General features: G+C 40.3%; 1 pseudogene; it reads left to right on the plus strand.

Annotated features, from left to right (window-relative positions):
* The first annotated feature begins 5893 nt into the window (after window positions 1–5893).
* LOC119242421 (U6 spliceosomal RNA) lies at window positions 5894–6007 on the plus strand (annotated as a pseudogene).
* The last annotated feature ends 12161 nt before the right edge of the window (window positions 6008–18168 follow it).

The raw sequence follows: 18168 nt of genomic DNA on the forward strand, positions 1-18168 counted from the left end.
TTAAAATGTAAAATAAATAATAAATAAATAAATAAATAAATAAATAAATTTGTATTTCCCTAATAATGACTGATGATGAGCACATTTTCACGTGCCTGTTGGCCATCTGTATGTCTCTTTAGAAAAGAATCGATTCAGATCTTCTGCCCATTTTGTAAATTGGGTTGTTTGTTTTTTTACTGTTGAATTACATGAGTTTGGTGTGTGATGTACAAAAGTCTTCTCCCATTCAGTATGCTGTCTTTTCATTCTGTTGATATTTTGATGTGGTCGCAATGACGTATTTTTGCTTTCATTTCTTTGCTATTGGGGTCCAGTCATTAAAACCATCTCTAAGCTGTTATGGAATACATGATATATAACATTCTTTGTGTTTTAACAGTCACACTGCCAAAGCTGGTGCCTGGTGAATACTGGGTTCTAGGAAAGAGGAAGCAATGGAGAATAAAAATTTTGAGTGATTTGGGATCCTATGGTTATCTCACGCATCATTACAGCCTCCAGAGGAATTTATTGTCCTTATTTTATAGATAAGGACATGGGAATTTATAGATGTTGGAAAACTTGCCTAAAGTGTTCCTTTCATGTTAGAGTCAGGTGTTCTGTCCTGAAGCTCACTACGAGTCCCTGCTATACTCTGCCTCTCAGTACTATTTACTGACTCAGTTTATTAATATTTCCCTGGGAAAGCAACAGATATAACTCAACCAAAACAAACCCTAGAAATGTGACTGGAGGCTACCAAAAGGGGAAGGTCGGGGAGGGGAACAAAGTTTGGAGGAACCCAGTGGTCTATGGAGGGGGCTACGGGTGCCTTGGTGGTGGCAGTGGTGTGCTCACAGACATCTGAAGAGGTGTGACCCTGTGTCTCTGAATTACATGCAGTGTTGTAAATCAAAATGTTATCTCAAAAAAATACAATTAAAAATATTTATTTCCCTAGGAGATAAATGAATCCACATGGCCAATTAATTCATCTGGGGGAGGGGCAGACAGGGAGGATATTGATAGCTTATATAATCGGATTTTGGTCTGAAAATAGTGGAATCAGCTATCAGAGATAATCATCACAACATAACCCGTAAATAAAGCTGTTGATACACCAGCTTGTCATGCAGACATAAGAAATGGAGTCATTCCAGCACTATCATGCTATCTCTGTTGCTGGCTGAGTTTGATCCCTGGCCAGGGAGCTAACCCAAATGGCACAGCAGACCTCACCTGTCTTGCCTGGGGCTCCCCTCAGGAGTGTATTTCAGTAAATCTGCCTGTTCTGCTCCCCACTCTGTCACTGGTGAATCCTCTCAAAATCCCCTCCCCCCCACCTCTGGCCTATACCCCAGTTCAATGCATAAATAAATAAAAATAAATCTTTAAAAAGTTAAGGAAAAAAAAAGAAATGGAGTCACTCATCTCCATAAACAGCATCTACACGCCGCCACGAAAAGATCTCTAACAGTAGTTAGGTGAGGCAGGGATGGCTAGTTGCTTTGTCTTCCATTCATTGTCTTTTTCCTCCTTGGAAACACAATCCTAAAGATCACAGTTCCTTGTCTCATTTGAGGTTAGTTTTGGTAATCTGAATTTTTTGTGACAATTACTTTCTTTAAAAATTTTATTTATTTATGAATACAAGAACTGGGGTACAGGCCAGAGGTGTATGTGTGGTGGGGGTGAGAGGAGTCACCAGAGACAGAGTAGGGAACAGAACAGGCAGATCTACTGAAATACACTGCTGAGGGGAGCAACAGGCAAGACAGGAGAGGTCTGCTGCGCCATGTGGGTCACCTCCTTGGCCAGCGATCGAGTTTGTGCTGCAGTCTGCAGATAGTTTCATAGTTTGCGTCTTAACCCCTTTGCGCCACCAGGGAGGCCCCCTGTGACAATTTCTTAAAAGTGTCCTTAAAAGGAAAAAGAGTATGTCTGTCTTCCTTTTTTCCTGCTAACTGGGATGCAGATGTGACAAATGGAAGCCCAGTAGCCATTTTAAATCATGAGATGACAGGCCAAAGATGACCAGACTAGTGCCAGCAGAAAAGTTTACCTTTTGAGAAACTTTGAGCTGCTATTTCTGCTCTTCCAAACTCTAGAATTCTACGTGAAAGGGAAATAAACTTTCATCTTGTTTCAACTAAAAATGGAAGTGGAAATAGCCAATTGAGTGATTTCCTTCATTTAAAAGTGTTCCTTCTCCGTGTCATCCGGTTCCTGTTCAATTTATGCCACCTTACAATACTGCAGCTGTTTGTTTTTCCTGGAACCTGTGCTGCACATTTGAAACCAGTAAGCAGCCAGCATCATTTCAATCCCATACACTGTTGGTTATTGATCCTAACAAGTTAGTAAGTCATTTGTTGGTGACTGATTATAGAGCAGGAGGCCTTGTGTAATGTATACAAATAATTTCAATTTTGAATTATACAATTTAGAAGGTTAGTCTCTACCTCAGCTTTCTCTTATCCAACCATTGATCTAGTGCCACATCATTTTTATTCTTGCAAATGGCCTATTAACCCACTTGAAGGCTGACAGCATATGTTTGCAGAATTTACACATAATAATGTGTAAATCATTGCACTGTATACAATGATTCATTGACGAGATTCTAAAGGTTTTGGTTCTTTTAGAAAGCAGCCAGTTTATTGAGTGGGGTGCTAATGGAGAATGTTCTTATTTTTCTCTAACCTTTAAACCTGCATTCTCTCATTGCTGCCCCATGGATAAGCTGTCACACCAAACCTACATTTCCTGTTTTAGTTACTTACAGGTATTTAAGACTCACTTTCTGGTTTAAAAAAAACAAATATAGCTCAGTATTAGGTAAAACCTTACCTCCAATTCTCTAAAGCAATAATATCTAATTCAAAATTTATCCTGACCCTCCGTTTTTCCTAATTTAACCTGATAGAAGTCCCAGGCAGGGTGTGATGGTGTGTGTGTGTGTGTGTGTGTGTGTGTGTGTGTGTGTGTGTGAGTTTTCTCTTACTTATCCTTTGCTCTCTACACATCATGGTAAATGCAAGCCCATTCTAACTCTGCCTTTTATTCCCTCTTCCTCACTTCTCTCCAGCCCCATTGGTCTCCTTTCTATCCCAGAACTTATTAAGCATATTCCTGTCAATATCCTTTGGAGTTCCCATTCTCTCTGCTTGACGCTATCTGCCTGGTTCATTCCCTCACTCTCATGCCTCTGTTCAGACCCCACCATAGCAAGGCCTCCCCTGATCCCTCTGTTTTCAAGTGGCACCCACACTGACTCACTCTGCTTTCTTTTTCTCATCTTACTCTTTGGTATTTTACGCTTACCCTAGGAAGTAGCGCTCCAGTCTCCCCTTCTCACATACCTCCTATCATTTTGAACGAGAGTGGAAAGTAGCACACTCTTTTCTCTATGTGAGGAGAGGATGAAAAGTAGCCCAAACACTCTCTACTGTTTTAAATTCCTGTTCTGCTTGGCTTTCCTTAACTGCCTTGCACAGTTTGGCCTTATATAGAAGTTAGAAACAAGACGTCATGGATTCTGGCTTGGTCTATTTTTTTAAAATTAATTAATTTATTTTCTTATATGTTGTTCATTTTTGTGCAATATTTGATTTTTCCTCTCAGGTATCATCCCTGTAGTTTTCTTACCACCATAGCATCCGGGATCTGTCACTGTAATCCCTTGTGCAATTCCCTCCCTGTTTTGACCCCTCTTGCTCCACTCCCCTGCTGTGTGCCTCAGATGGATAGATCTTTTTTCTTGTATTAAGTCTGTCATGATGTGTCAGGCGCTCCCTTTAGAATGTGGGGGTAATTGGTAATTGTCTCACTATTCTCAGCTTTGGGACTTCAGCTAAAATAGGGAGTCAAGTTTAACCTCATTCAGTCTGCTGGTAAATGAGAATCTTTTTACAATCTAGCTTCTCTAATTGTCACAAAGAGAACATTGGGATTTAAGGCAACCACAGTGAATGAGTAGAATTTGGATGTCTGTGTTTTGGGAAATAAGAACCTGGCCACTTATACAGCTCAAAAACAATATAGAAATGGCTAATGCAGTGGCTCGTGGAAATGTACTGGGTTGGCTGCCTGGCCGTCTCTCCTCCTTTTTCTTAGACCAGTACTCTTTGGCCACAGCAAATGGTCATGGGTAGGTGTGTGGTCAGATTTGACCCACTTAGAACAAATACTTAGGCTTCGGCTAGGCAGGAACCTGGAATAGGCAGGCCTTATGCAGGTAGGGCATCACTGGAGTAAGACTGCCTCAGAGCACAGGCGCAGAGGACAGAGGATGGGAGAGATGGAGAGAAGCCAGGCCTCAGTGATACAGCCTCTGGTGCCACCATTCCTGAAGTCATGCCTGGACACTTTGTGTGACTCAGTTAATCTCCTTTTTGCTTCTTAAGCCAGGTGACTTGGCTTTTCATCACCTGCACCTCCTTAGTCCTGTTGCTGCCAGGCCTTTTATTCAGCTGAAACTGTTGTCTGTGCTTTGTCATCAGAGCTGCTATGTTCTGGGCATATTTTCTCAAGGACTTTTTTTCCCAGAGCATGCTGACAATTGAAAGGACTTGGTTTTCTTTTTGCCCCTAACCTCCAACTTTTATTTTGAAATAATTGCAGATTTACATGTATTTGTAAGAAATAACATGAATACAAAGAGATTCTATGTACCCTTTGACCCATAGGAACACCCCATAAAGTTATTGTATAATGTGACAAGCAGGATATTGACATTGATGGAGTCAGGCTATAAAACACTCTGTCACAACTAAAAGCCCTCACGGGAGGATGAGAGAATTCACCAGAGCCAGAGCAGGGAACACAACAGTCAGACTGACGAAATACACTGCTTAGGGGAGCAGCGGGTGCGGCAGGAGAGGTCTGCGTGCCATGTGGGACCCTCACTGGTGGCCGGGGATCGCTGGTGGCCGGTGCTGCAGAGGCTGTGGGCAGCTTTGCAGCCCAGTGCCCAACCGCTGCGCCACCAGGGGAGACCCTTAATAACTTTTTGACAAATTCAGTAATATTATTATGTTTGGTTTGCATAGTTGTATTAGTGATTCTGAATTTTGTTGTTTTGCACATAAGTGAAGAAAAATATTTTCTTTTCTTATTTCTTTACATAACAATCCAACACAGTAGGAGTATATTTTAACTTATTCTTTTGATTAGTCTTTAGAGAATGTGTGGAAATATCTTTAGATTATTAATCTTTTATAGTCATATGTGCATTCTATACCTAACTCCAAAGGCACTGGATCCTTTAAGGAAACTATAATCCTTTAACATTAAAATAATGTATTTCCCCAGTACCTGAGACATATTCTTTTAACAAAAAGAGCTATAAAGTAATAGATGGCCCAGTAAAACAGATTTACATATTTGGGAGTTTTTAGTAATGATACTGTTGAGAGAATTAATTTTTTGGAAGTAATCTGAAATTATTGCTAATGTTATTATTTTATACACCCACCAAAGTTCTAACTTTAATTTCCTGTTTTTATTCTTAAAGAAAAATGTTTATGGGAAGAAATGCCAAAATTTGAGAGGATATTTGAAGTTAAAGTTATTATAGATTCAACAAAAAGGAAGAACCATGTCATCCAGACACCATAAAATACTGCTGGGGTCTAGTTTTAAATGTCTCCTTCCAATAGGGATGTGGAGGCACTAGAGAGATTCCCTAAGAAAAACAGGAAAGATTGGGTGATAGAACTTAAGATAAGAAAGGAAAGGCCTGGTAGTTCCTTTCCTGGAAAAGCTGACCTCAAAATCTTGTGTCTGCTTGTTCTTCAATTCATTAAGCCATTGTTTATTACATGCTTGCTATATATTGATGTTTGGTCTTCGGTAAATGGGGATAAGTAGTATTCTAGTTTTAATATACGTGCTTTGTAGACACTGTTCCATGCTTGCTTCAAAAGCACGTATATTAAAACTAGAATGCTACATAGATGCTAGAAGACTAGCATGGTCCTTGGGTAAGGATGACATGCAAACATGTGATGCATTCCATATGTAAAACAAGAACAACCAAAAACAAAACAAAACAAAAATATTGTTCTGTAAGTCAGCCTGATGAAACCACTGGACATTGCAGGTCTAAGATTCCAAAGCCATACTTGGTGACAGTGTAGGAGGGGTTGGGGGAGGGGAGATGTGTTCTGCTGATGTTTTATTTTATCCTGCTGTCCTGCCCCCCATTTGTCCAGTTCCTCCCAATTTTCTGGATCTGACCTCTCATGGCTCAGTGATCTCCTGGCCTGGAGCATACACAGGGCGAACATGCCAGATGCAGAGGGTTCTCTGATGAGGGTGAGTAGGCAGTTGGGAACATGAAGTTCTATGCCACCTCCACTGGAGTTAGGACAGGGCAAAGAGGACACTGTTTTACCAAAACTCGAAAGGGACAGCTACGAGAGCTGAAATTTTATTACCTTTTGTGAGCTGGTAGATTTCAGAGGTGTCTGAAGAGCTTCTAGTGTTAATTGGTTTATTCTGGGTTATCCAGGTCAACTCTTGATGCCTCTTCCAGGACCTCCAACGGTGGTCCCATCAGTTCACCCTACACTGCAACTTGGGGAGGTGCAGAATCTTAGTATTCTAAGGGTTATCCATCTCCTTGAGGAGATACTGCTTGTCTGATTGAATTTGCTTGGATCATACTTGTACTCACTCCCTGATTAAAGTCCTTCAGACAGGAGGCCAGCTTCTAACTCTGTAACAATTGGACTTGGCACCTGACTGCTGCCCTTCCTGGCTGGAGTCATGGTGTTTGGGAGGAGGCTGCTGGCCCTGCAACAGGACCTTGAGATAAAATTTTCTGCTCCTAACCAGTTTTTGCATATTTGCATTTTAAAAAAGATCTTTGTAGAGGGTCTTCATAAGGAGTGAGCTAATGAGTTCCCCATATCCTCAGGGAAGAAGCATGAGGGAGAAAAGCTGCGATGCAAGGATTGAATCATTGCAAACGAGGGTTGGGAAGATCAAGACCTGGATCCAGTGGGTGATTTGCCAGAGACTGTGAAGACTTGAAGGTGTTTTATAAAGGATGGCCATCTTTCACATCTTAAATTATGCTTTTGGTTGAGGCAAGAGGTGAGAGAGAGGCTCAGATTTCCTGATGTGTAATCTGTAGAACAGTTATTAATAGACATTTCATGAATGGAAAAAAGTCAGTCTTCTCCAAAAGTTTGACTTCAGTAAAACTGACTAGGTCAATCTATTGACTATCGGACTTTTTTTCAACAACAGTTTTAACCTGTTCATTTGTCCTGCAAAGTTTTGAGGGGAAAATGGGATTCAATGTATCCAAACTTAAGTGATCACAGGATCCTTTTGTGGAGACCTCCTATTTTTCTAATTCTAAGTACATGGAATCCATGTTTATTATTTTCTGTACTTTTTTCATGAGGGACTGTAATAATTTAATGTAATAATCTTTAATGAAATAATCTTTAATGTAATAACCTTTAATGAACTTCAAAATACAAAGAGTAAATAACTTTCATTTAGTGAATAGGGTCTCTGTTACCCATAGGGATCCTGAAAATCCTTGCAATGGGTGACTTGTTACTGAAGAGATATTTCACTGGGAACGAAGGAATAATAAGTGTTGCTTCCTTGTAGTTCACATAACATGCAGATAAATCCTAGTCCACGTCACCCAGGAGGGCTTGCCGTGTGAAGAATTGCACCTAGTGAGTCAGGGACAATTGTAACTTCACAACCAGCTTCCTGCCCAAGTCTGAGCCAATTCTATTTCTTCACCAAATGACATAAAAACAACTTGAGGAACATATAAAGAAACGTATGCCCTTGACTATATCCTGTTGTGTCTAGTCTGTGGCTAAAATTACAGACTTGAAATAAGAACTGGGGACAGATTAGAGATTAAGATGGGAAGATCCGTGTTCCTTTCCTAGTTCAAACAGGTTCTGCCTCAGGAAGTTGACCATTCAACTTCCCTGGCCCACAGTTTTCTCATATTTTTAATTAGGAACAGAGGCAGCCTGGAGGTAGAGACAGTGAAGAAAGGGATTTTTGTATTTAACAAGGTCTAGACATTCTATCTAAAGAGTTTCCTGGTTTCTCCAGATGGTACCCAGTGGACTCACAACAACAGCAATGAGTTGCTCATTTTACCAAGTGGGTGAGACACAGGGACCCCTTTCCAACCCTCCCCATGGGGCCAGAAAATCTCTGAGGTTTGCTACATAAGTAGTTGGGGATTTTTGTGATTTCTCTGGCTGCCTTGTGGTAGCTCAACCTTGTGGGTTCAGCTCTTTCCAGTGTCCTGCAGCATCATGAAGACAGAACTTCTCACTTGTGTTGAGCTATTTACTTGAAATACCTGGGTGCAGGAGAAAATTCCCCCACTCCCTCAGCTCCTCTGAGGCTGGATGAGCAAACAAATGAAGATCAGATGCATTAATAGGAGAAAAAAAACAAAGTTAACACTATACATATGGAGAATTTACATGGCTATAAATTTTGAAGAAATAAAATGAACCAGTGTTTTATATCTTATGCTAAGGAACCTGGGCATGGAGGAGGCAGGAGGGGATTTCATCTGGTGGGACTGGTTCCAGCAAGGACAGAATGACTTCATGTGACAAAACCTTTCCTCTGGATATTGCCCTGACTTGAGATAAGCTACTCTGATTTGAAAAAAAAGGTTGTTTCTGGAGATATCCCTGTATTTAGGAAATCTTCATTCTTTAAGTAATGGTGATGGTTTCTCCTGAGGCCCACAGGGCCTCCTTTGATCTTAGTTATACAAACCGAAGTGAGAGACACACATTGGGAAAGACCTGGACATCTTGGGAGAAGCCCATCTGAGCCCTTTTTTGGGGATGTGGATCCCATACTGCCATAGCCCGCCTCGGAACAGTGCTGCTTTCAGCTGTTACCCAGATGGCTGGCTAATATGGCACCATCTTGTTATTTTATGGGCACCATTATTCTCTTTTCCCTGGGAATGGACAAAAATTCCTGAGGCTCTGAGTGGAAAACAATCCAACTACATTCAAAATTGCCTTCCCTTCAGCAGGCCTGTGCTTGTTACACTGTGTGCACAAGCTGGCACAGACCTCCTTGAGTTAAGTTGCTCGGTTTGCAGTGGTCTGCAAACTTTTCATTCTCAAAAACTTTACAATTTTTTTCTGTTGTAAAACTGCTCCCTTCAAATATTATGAAGCAAATACCTGAATACATTGTGCAAAGAATCTATTTTAACTGTCTTCGTGCTTCAAATACCTTTTCTTCAAAATCTTACAGTTGCAGGTTTGCCTCCTTCAGGACAGATCTTTGCTTAAAAAGTGAGTGAGTAAAATACCTGCTCATGTGAGGCTGACTTTTCCTATCAGGAAAAGGATGACTTCATTTTAATGTCTTTACTGGAAAAAAAGGTGGTGTCTGTGAAAAAAAAAAAAAAATGCATGTCTGTGAACCTCCTTTATGAATGTGGGTGGGGGGGCTTGGAGTCTTCTGGTGGTTTCCTTGCTTTGCACTCCCACTCCTGGAATTGTCCCAGGAAAACTGCAGATTCACATTCCTCTTCCTCCCTTTTTTGACCTGGAGTTGTTTACCCATACAAAGGTTAGTCCACAGTGGGGCTTTGCTTTCACTTTCTTTTGTGAAGTGGTTGCAGAGCCTTTGGGTGGGAAAGCGGGGGTGGGGATAGGGAACCAGGCCACTCTGGCATGGTTTGAATAAAGCAGTGTTATAGGGGACACGAAGAAGCGAAAATTTGAACATTGATTCTGTTAAAACAATTCATGCCTGTAATCCCCTGGAGAGTCTTCCTATAACCCCAGGGTTATGGCTACGCCAGTTCGAAGACCACTGACTTGTACCCCCTTATTCACCCCAGTTGCCTCTGGCACCTGTTCAGGTAGGTCTGATTATTATTGTGAATTTACGCTCACAAGCTGAATGCTTACAGTGTGCAGAAGTCTATGTGTTACAGATAATTTGCTGCGTCATCCAAAGTCACATAGCCAAGGAAGGAGCCAGCCAGCCCGAGTTTCTCCTAGTGCCTAAATCAGCTATTTTTCCCAAATGCAAAGGCTTTCTTAGCTGCACAAAACATGGTCAGCTGAGCTTGTGCATTAAGAGGAGGATTTTAAAGGAAACCTGCAGAGTCCATTCTGACCAAATTCTGATCCCCAACTTCTCCTCCTTTCACACTATCTGGTCACTCTCTGGCCTACCTTCAGCAAGAGTCCTATAGCGTCAGTCTACCCAGATCTTCCCTTACCTGCAATGCTTCCTTCCACCCCATCGATAATCTCTGCTTTGCCTTTGGCTATAAATCCCTACTTTTCCTTGTGTTTGGCATGGAACAAGATCTTCCCTGCCGCAAGACCTCATTGTGGCAGTCTTTGAATAAAGTCTTTCTCACTGTCTTTAAAAGTGTCATGAATATTTTTTTCTTTAATACTTCAGTAGAGCTTTAGAAGGCCTTATGAAGCACTTTGATTTTTTCAGACTTGCATAATATTATATTAATTGGTTGTGGTAATTAATAAAACAATGACAATTCATAAAACAATTTTTCTAGTTTTTTAAAAATTTACTTAGTGGAACAAAAGACTCAGCTCTTAAGAAGCATTTACTTCAGGGCTTCCCCTGGTGGTGCAAGTGGTTGCGTAGCCTCTGCAGATCTGGTTTGATTCCAGCCGGCGAGGGTTCCACATGGCACAGCAGACCTCTTCTGTTTTGCCTGCTGCTCCCCTCAGCGGTGTGTTTTGTCAGTCTGCCTGTTCTGTTCCCCACTCTGTCTCTGGTGAATCCTCTCACCCTCCCGCGCATCCTGTCTGTACCCCGATTCTTGTATAAATAAATAAATCTTTTAAAAAAAAAAAAAGAAGGGGCCTCCCCTGGTGGCACAGGCGGTTGAGTGCTGGGCTGTGAAGCTGCCCTCAACCTCTGCAGCACCAGTTCGATTCCCCGGCCACTGGCGAGGGTCCCACATGGTGCGGCAGACCTCTCCTGTCTCCCCGCTGCTCCCCTCAGCTGTGTGTTTCATCAGTCTGCCTGCTCTGTTCCCCCCTCTGGCTCTGGTAAATTTCTCTCACCCTCCCATGCTTCTGACTGTACCCAGTGCTTGTATAAATAAATAAATAAATCTTTAAAAAAATTTTAAAGCATTTACTACAAAAAAGATAAATGGCTCCAAATTACTTGTGTTTTGAAAATCATTTTCCTTTAAAAATATATGGACAGGAATCCAGAAAAAACTTCATTTTAGAGAATCTTTCTACCTTTCACTTTACTGTTAAGTCAGTCATTTTAATTATTTTTCCTGGCAGTCAGAAATCAGTTTTTCCTTTAAAATTAAAGACTCATGTTTTCTTTAGAATTTCTGAATTATATATTTGTTTGTTGATAATGTCTTAGGCAGGCTTGGCAAATTCTATAGTAGTTTCTTATTAATTAAAGGATTTTAGTTTTACTGTCCTTATTCTGTTGGACAAAAAGGGGATAATATCTAAGTACTCTTAGGTTCCAACTTTTTAAAAAAACTATCAAGTGTTTCATGTTTTTGCACTTTTTAAAAATGAAGATATTTCCCTTCCCTTCCCTCTCCTCTCTTCCTTCTCTTTCCTTCCCTTTGCTCCTTCAAAATGTTCAATTCAGTGGTTTTAATATACTAACTTGCTTTTAGGAGAGCATCAAGGGCCACGTTTTTAAAGGGTGGGTTTCTTCGAGGCAGTTTCAGTTTACATGTGAATGTCCTGGTCTTGAGCCACAGAGCAGGGCACTTTTCCTAGCAATTTATTGGTTCTCAACTTACGTTTATGGAGGGAATGAAAACATTGAAATGTCTGCCTTTGGTTACTGACTCACTTGTGACAAACTTGAAAATGAAAACCTTTTAAAAGGTTGAACAGCTCCTTGAACATCATGATTGAAGACAGTGAAATCTTCATCTTGCCCCCCTTTGACAAACTACATCAGCAACAGAGCTCAGACTAGCTACGTGTGAGTATTGAAATTGTCACATAAGTAAGTGGCAGATGTCACTCATGTTTGCCTAATCATATTTCTACTACACATCTTATCCATCTTTAAAGATATAGCTGATTAATAAAACGTGGGGCTGTGATCCAGCCCAATGGTGGGATGTGCCTATCTACCCGGCAAGTGTGCAAGAGTGTGCACCATTACTTGCTCCTTCTCTTCCCCAGTGCCCTCTGGAGTCACAACCCAGAGACGATGGTGTCTTCAGCATTTGCTGATGGGTCAAGGCCCAGGAATTCAGCTTATCGTGTGTAGTGCCTGAAACTTCAAGGCTGTAGGAGAACAGCTGCCGGGAGACAAGAAAATATTATGTATTTTGAAATAGTTTGATTTATTTTTATTTTGTTTTCTATCAGCTTCTTTTACAAACCAAGTTACACAAATCATGGGTCTATATTGAAAATGTGTGTGGTTTGAAATTTTGCCTGAAGGCAAGCTATATATCAACAATAGAACCTTTTAATGATTGTTTTCATGACAAGTTCAGTGTAAGCAACATCTGTTGAAGCAAACATGTAAACAGAGCTTTCCTTCTACAGAGAAATCCCTTTAGGATAGTCCAGCTGGGTGCTGGCTTTCAGCAACCTCTCTTGGGGAGGTGTTCTGTGAGACCCCATCAGACACCATGAACTGGAGCCACGAGGGTAGACTTTCTGACTCTGAGGGAGTAGTAGGATATCATTATGCTTATTATTTATTCTGGATTCAGTGCTATCATTTTACATTTCAAACTTACATTTATACTAGTCAATCAGTCAATACTACTCATGAAACACTAATTTTAGGACTTCCTTCCCTCTTGCCTGGATTGCTGTTTCTGTGTCCAGCGGGTGTACCTGCTTCTGTTTTCGGGGGGAACTTGAGCACAATTACAAGTGCCAGGTAATATACAGAATGCTCTGTTAAAAGTGAATTCCAGATAAGCCAGACACTTTTCAGTATATGTCAGTCCCAAAATATTTAGTATGCCCCCCCGCAATGTAACCTGGGGTGACAATAATGAATTATGGAGAAGATGAAGATTCTAAGAGCTTTTCATTTTGGTTTTGGTTGCCCTCTGCCTCTGCACCCCTTTCAGAGAGCATCTCAGATTGATGTCGAACAAACACCTGCTGAAACTGTGTTGGGGAACTTTCCTCCTTCTCAAATTGCAATGGGAGCTCTTTTTTTTAGTTTTCAGTACTTAGCATTGAAAATTCTCAATAATGGTGAATGGGCACCAATTCCACAACAATACCTGTCATCCACTGAAGAATCCCTTCTTGTTATGCAAAACCTGGCTAAGAATACAGTCAGTGAATCCTTGGACTTACAAAGCACATGACTATCAAGAACAAATGTGTCACATGTAAGGATGCTAAGTTCAGCATTGTAGCACTGCTTGAATGCTACACTACATCAAGATTTAGCCAACGCTGTGACAAAGGTATAATTTGTGACCTTGAGTTAAAGTAGTGAAATATCTTCAAATGAAATTGGCAGCGTGTGCTATCTGTACATATTATATTCATAAAACAATTTTCTAGACTTTGTTTTTCATTTACTAAGTTGTGGAACAAAAGACTCAACAGCACTTAAATAGCTTTTAATGAAAATAAAATAAATATGGTCTCTTAATAAGGTGGTGGTCTTTTTACTTATTTAAAAAAAGAAATGATATGTTATGAAATCTTTTAAAAATTCTTTTCACCCATCAGTGGTGACCACTTCTAAATCTCCATTATCTAAATGTGCCCTGAACAGAATATCTTCATTTTGATGTCTTGTAGGCAACATGTCGAAATCTAAACACATTATTCCACCTACCCATGTCTCAATTTCAGTGATGTTGCCAACATCTATCTAGTTCTTGACCTGCCCTGGACCATTTATTTCCTTTGCTCCCACACCCATTAAGTGACTCTCTGAGATTTCTCACAGGTCTTTTTGTTTCTCTAGTCTCACAATTGTCAGATAATATAAAGAATGTTCTGTTAAAAGTGAATTCCAGATAAACAAGAGCATTGTAGTCCTTATAGTAACCTACAACATTCTAGTATCTTTAAGAAGATACAGCACATTCCCTTTGCTGTTCTTTGCTTCTTGATATCCTGATGTCCTTCCTTTCAAGCAAGTGACTTTCCAGCATTGGGCACACACACAGGAATATATGTGTATACACAAGGAAAAGATTCCTGCAGTTATACTTACCCATAAAATCTGTACGGCATTCTGATGTTTCCTATTGTATTTGATTAAAAAACGTTAGTTAGTGACAACCCTGAATTAGTGTCATGTTAAAAACAGTCATCCTGTTTAAAAATAAACATTTTATAAATAATGTTCAGGCAGACTTTACAAATCTTGAACAGGTCATCTCACTCCTTGCTTAAACACTTTCAAGAGTTTCTCTTCTTTTAGCTGAGGATAACATGTAAGGTGGTTTTGCAGCACTAAAAGCCTCCAACTCGCTCACTTCCTCTTTTGTCAGCCAGCACATCTCTTATCTGGAAAGAGATTCCTTTTTCCCCATTTCCCCAGAGCTAACTCCCACAGTGAACAAGTTCTTCAGGCCATTTCAAATGCCATTTCTTCAGTGAAGCTTTCAATGACCTTTCAGTGAATCCCTAATTGGTTCATATTCCATACTCAGTACTTTCATAGTAGAATGCACCTTTGACAATATTGGTCAGACCGCCAGTGGCTCAAAACCCTTCAGAGCTTCTCCATTTCATTCAGACCAAAATTCAAAGCCCTTAGAGTAACCTACAGTGCTCTATGTGATCCTCCCTCCTACCTCTTAGACCTCATCTCTGGTTTCCCTTCCTCCTTATTTACTCTGTTTTAGTCACAAGGTCCTGCTTGTTATCCCTCCAACTTGACCAGGTAATCTACTACCTCAGGACCTTTGCACTTGTTTCCACTACCTGGAACACCCCTCCCACCATATTTCTATAGTCTTCTCTTATTTCTACCAGTTTTTCTCAGATGACACCTGATCATTAAAACTTTTGCTGATCACCCTATTTAAAATTTCATTCCCCATCTCTGGCACTTTCTGTTTTCTCTTTGCTTAATTAATTTTACTTATTATCTATCTCTCTTTGCTAGGATGTAAGTTTAAGGTTGATAAAATTTTTTTCATTGCTAAATTCCCAGTACCTGGATTAATGCTTGGCTTGTAGTAGGTGTTTAATAAATTTATTTCTTGAATAAATGAGTGAATAAATGGGTAATACCTACACATTTGCTTTCAAATATTGTTATCATTTAGAGAAAATACCTTTTCGGTTCACCAGGGTACCCATCTTAGTGCCTAGCACATAGTTGTCTCAGAAAATGCTTTTTTTTTAAAAAAAAAAAAGATTTATTTATTTTTGCATACACAAACTGGGTGCAGGCCAGAGGTGCAGGGGATGAGAGGATTCACCAGAGACAGAGTGGGGAACAGAACAGGTGGATTGATTGAAATACACTGCCGAGAGGACCAGTGGGCGAGGCAGGAGAGGTCTGCTGCACCGGTGGGTAGCTCCCTGGCTGGGGATCGAACTCGTGCTGCAGAGGCTGTGGATAGCTTCACGGTGCTGTGCTTAACACCTGTGCCACCAGGGAGGACCAAAAAAATGCTTTTTGAAACAGATTCATTGAGTTAGATATAGTGATGTAGTGGAACAAAAATCTGCCATGTTCAAAATATTTCTCTGGCAAAATGATTATTTCATAGGCATGACTCTGAAGGCTAAGTGTAGGTTGCCATTTGTAAACAGCATCTACCTATATAAAAGAGACTCTGTTTTGCAAGCATCTATAGGGAAAACTTAAGTCCCTTAACTCATGTTAGTGGAGAAGGCAGTACTGAAGGCTATCTCACTGGCTGTGCCTTTCCTGTGACCTTCTTGGCTGAACCTCCCACCCTTGCCCCAAATCCTTTGTTTTAGCTGAAGTTATTTAAGGCGGTGACTGAAACCACACAGGTGAGTTACTCAGTCTTACTGGGTCTCTCCCATGTATGCAAGAGGTATACAGGTTATTATCAAACCACCCCTCACCTTTGGTTAACTTGTTTGATGTTTGATTGCTTGCCAGCCTTGAAGAGCCCAGAGCAGTAGGGAAGGAATACCCCTGTGCTCTGATGGTAACAAGGAGCAAGAACAGTGCATGTCACTTTAAGAACTGACTATACCACAATGTTTATAACCTTGACTTTGCTACTCTGTACACAATCTGTAAAAAAGTAATCTATTAGTACAATGTATTCCCTTGTTTGCTGAAACAAATGTCAGATTTTATTGTTTGCAAACAGAAGGAAACTGAAGGGGTGGGTTATGTGGGAACAGTAAGGAAAAAGAACTTTGCTGGTTTCAAAGTAGTGGCACCAGTAACCATAATCAAATGCAATTATTGCTCCTTATTGAAACCCTTTAGAACCAGCTAGGTTCAGGATTTGGACACTACATTACCCCCGGCCCAACCCCGCCCTGGGGACTTAGACAGTAATATGTGCTCATGTCCCAAATCAACTGCATCAACAGTTTTGCAGAGAAAACTATGACCTTCATATTTTGTAGGATACAGACAACAAATACCAATTCCATTCAGGTTTTCCACAAAAATAACTTTTTGGTGCCAAAGCATGGGGAAAGTATCTGGGTTCAGTGCTTTGAGCTGTTGTCCACCCTTGGGGTGATATGATTGCTGGGTGGTAACACTGTGCCGCACACAGAGTTGCTGGCTTTGGGAAAGTTCCTGCCCCTACCCCCAGTTCCCACTGAGGGATCGAGCCAATCCACCATGACTCTGAGTGAGTGACAACTCTGTGTCACCCAATACGCCAATTGTTTAATTTGCAAGAGAGAAAGTGTCCTTTTCTAGTCGATATCCCAGAACCAGAACTAGAAGGGCTTAGTCATTAGTTATGCAGAAATCAAGTTTTTGATTGGATGGCTTGAGAAGTTTGAAATCCTTGAGGCAGAAGCTTTCTAGTATTTAGACTCTGTAACAGGGTCAACAAACTTTTTTCTGTAAGGGGCTAGATATTAGAGGTTTCTGGCTTTGAAGGTCATGCCTCCATTTTCTCTCTATATATTTTCCTATCACTTCTGCATCACCACCCCACTGGAAAAGGCTGTCTGACCCTGGAATTATCAACATGGTAGGTTGGCATCTGGATTTACAAAGGAAAATCCTGTTGGCATCTGGTTTTATGATGTGTTTTATGGAGTTACCTTGATCAGATAAGCACTTGTCTCATCCAATAGACAATAACCAAAATCACTTCTTGCTGCTGAGAACACAGTTTCTCTATGAAATGGCATTCCTCCTCAGAAGCTCTTCACCCCCAGGAAGGAGACAGCATTGGTGATGATGACACTGCCAGTGAAAGTTTGCGGGATGCCAGACCCACTGTTGTGGGGCCCAGATGTCCTTTTCTAGGATGCTGGATCCATAGCATCAAACTAATTTTGTTAAAAATTCTAATTTTTCACTTATTGAAACTTCCAGCCTGGGATATTTGTGTTAAAAGGAGCTTTTTAATATGTACAATATTTCCATTAAACACATAAAGTGCTACTTAGACCAATAACTAACATTGTGCTATCCACTGTGCTAAGCAATTTATACCCATTTTTCTGACTAATCCTCAACCACAACCCTGTGAAGCAGATTCTATGAGGAAACCACGACTTGATCAAAATGTCTTGTCTGAGGTCACCTAGTTAGTTTCAGGGTTGACTTTCTAACCTTGGGTTTGCACCTTTATTTATGAATATTATAGAATATAGGACATATATATCTATAGGTATGATATACAAAATATGTATTTATATGTATAATTGGCATATAATTCATTATATATCATATATTATGTACATATACATATATATGCATGTATATTTATATATATTTGCATGATAAGAGGAAAGACTTGTTGGTTATACCATCATGTTTTGTGTTGATGATCCTACTATGAGACATTTTTGAAAATTGTTTTTTCATTTTGTTTAATTAATCTTATTCTTTTTGTCTGAGGAATGAAGGCATGAATCGTTTCTTTTTTAAAGGAATATTGCCTCTTTTCTTGTTAGCACCATCTTCTAGCAGGTTACTGTTGATTTCTTTCAAATGTGGTTTTAAAAAATGAGTTTGAATTTTGTCACAAAGATGTTGTTTCCAAGG

This window comes from Talpa occidentalis, unplaced genomic scaffold (genome assembly GCF_014898055.3).
Source record: "Talpa occidentalis isolate TD23 unplaced genomic scaffold, MPIMG_talOcc4v2.1 talOcc4.12, whole genome shotgun sequence".
NCBI lineage: Eukaryota > Metazoa > Chordata > Mammalia > Eulipotyphla > Talpidae > Talpa > Talpa occidentalis.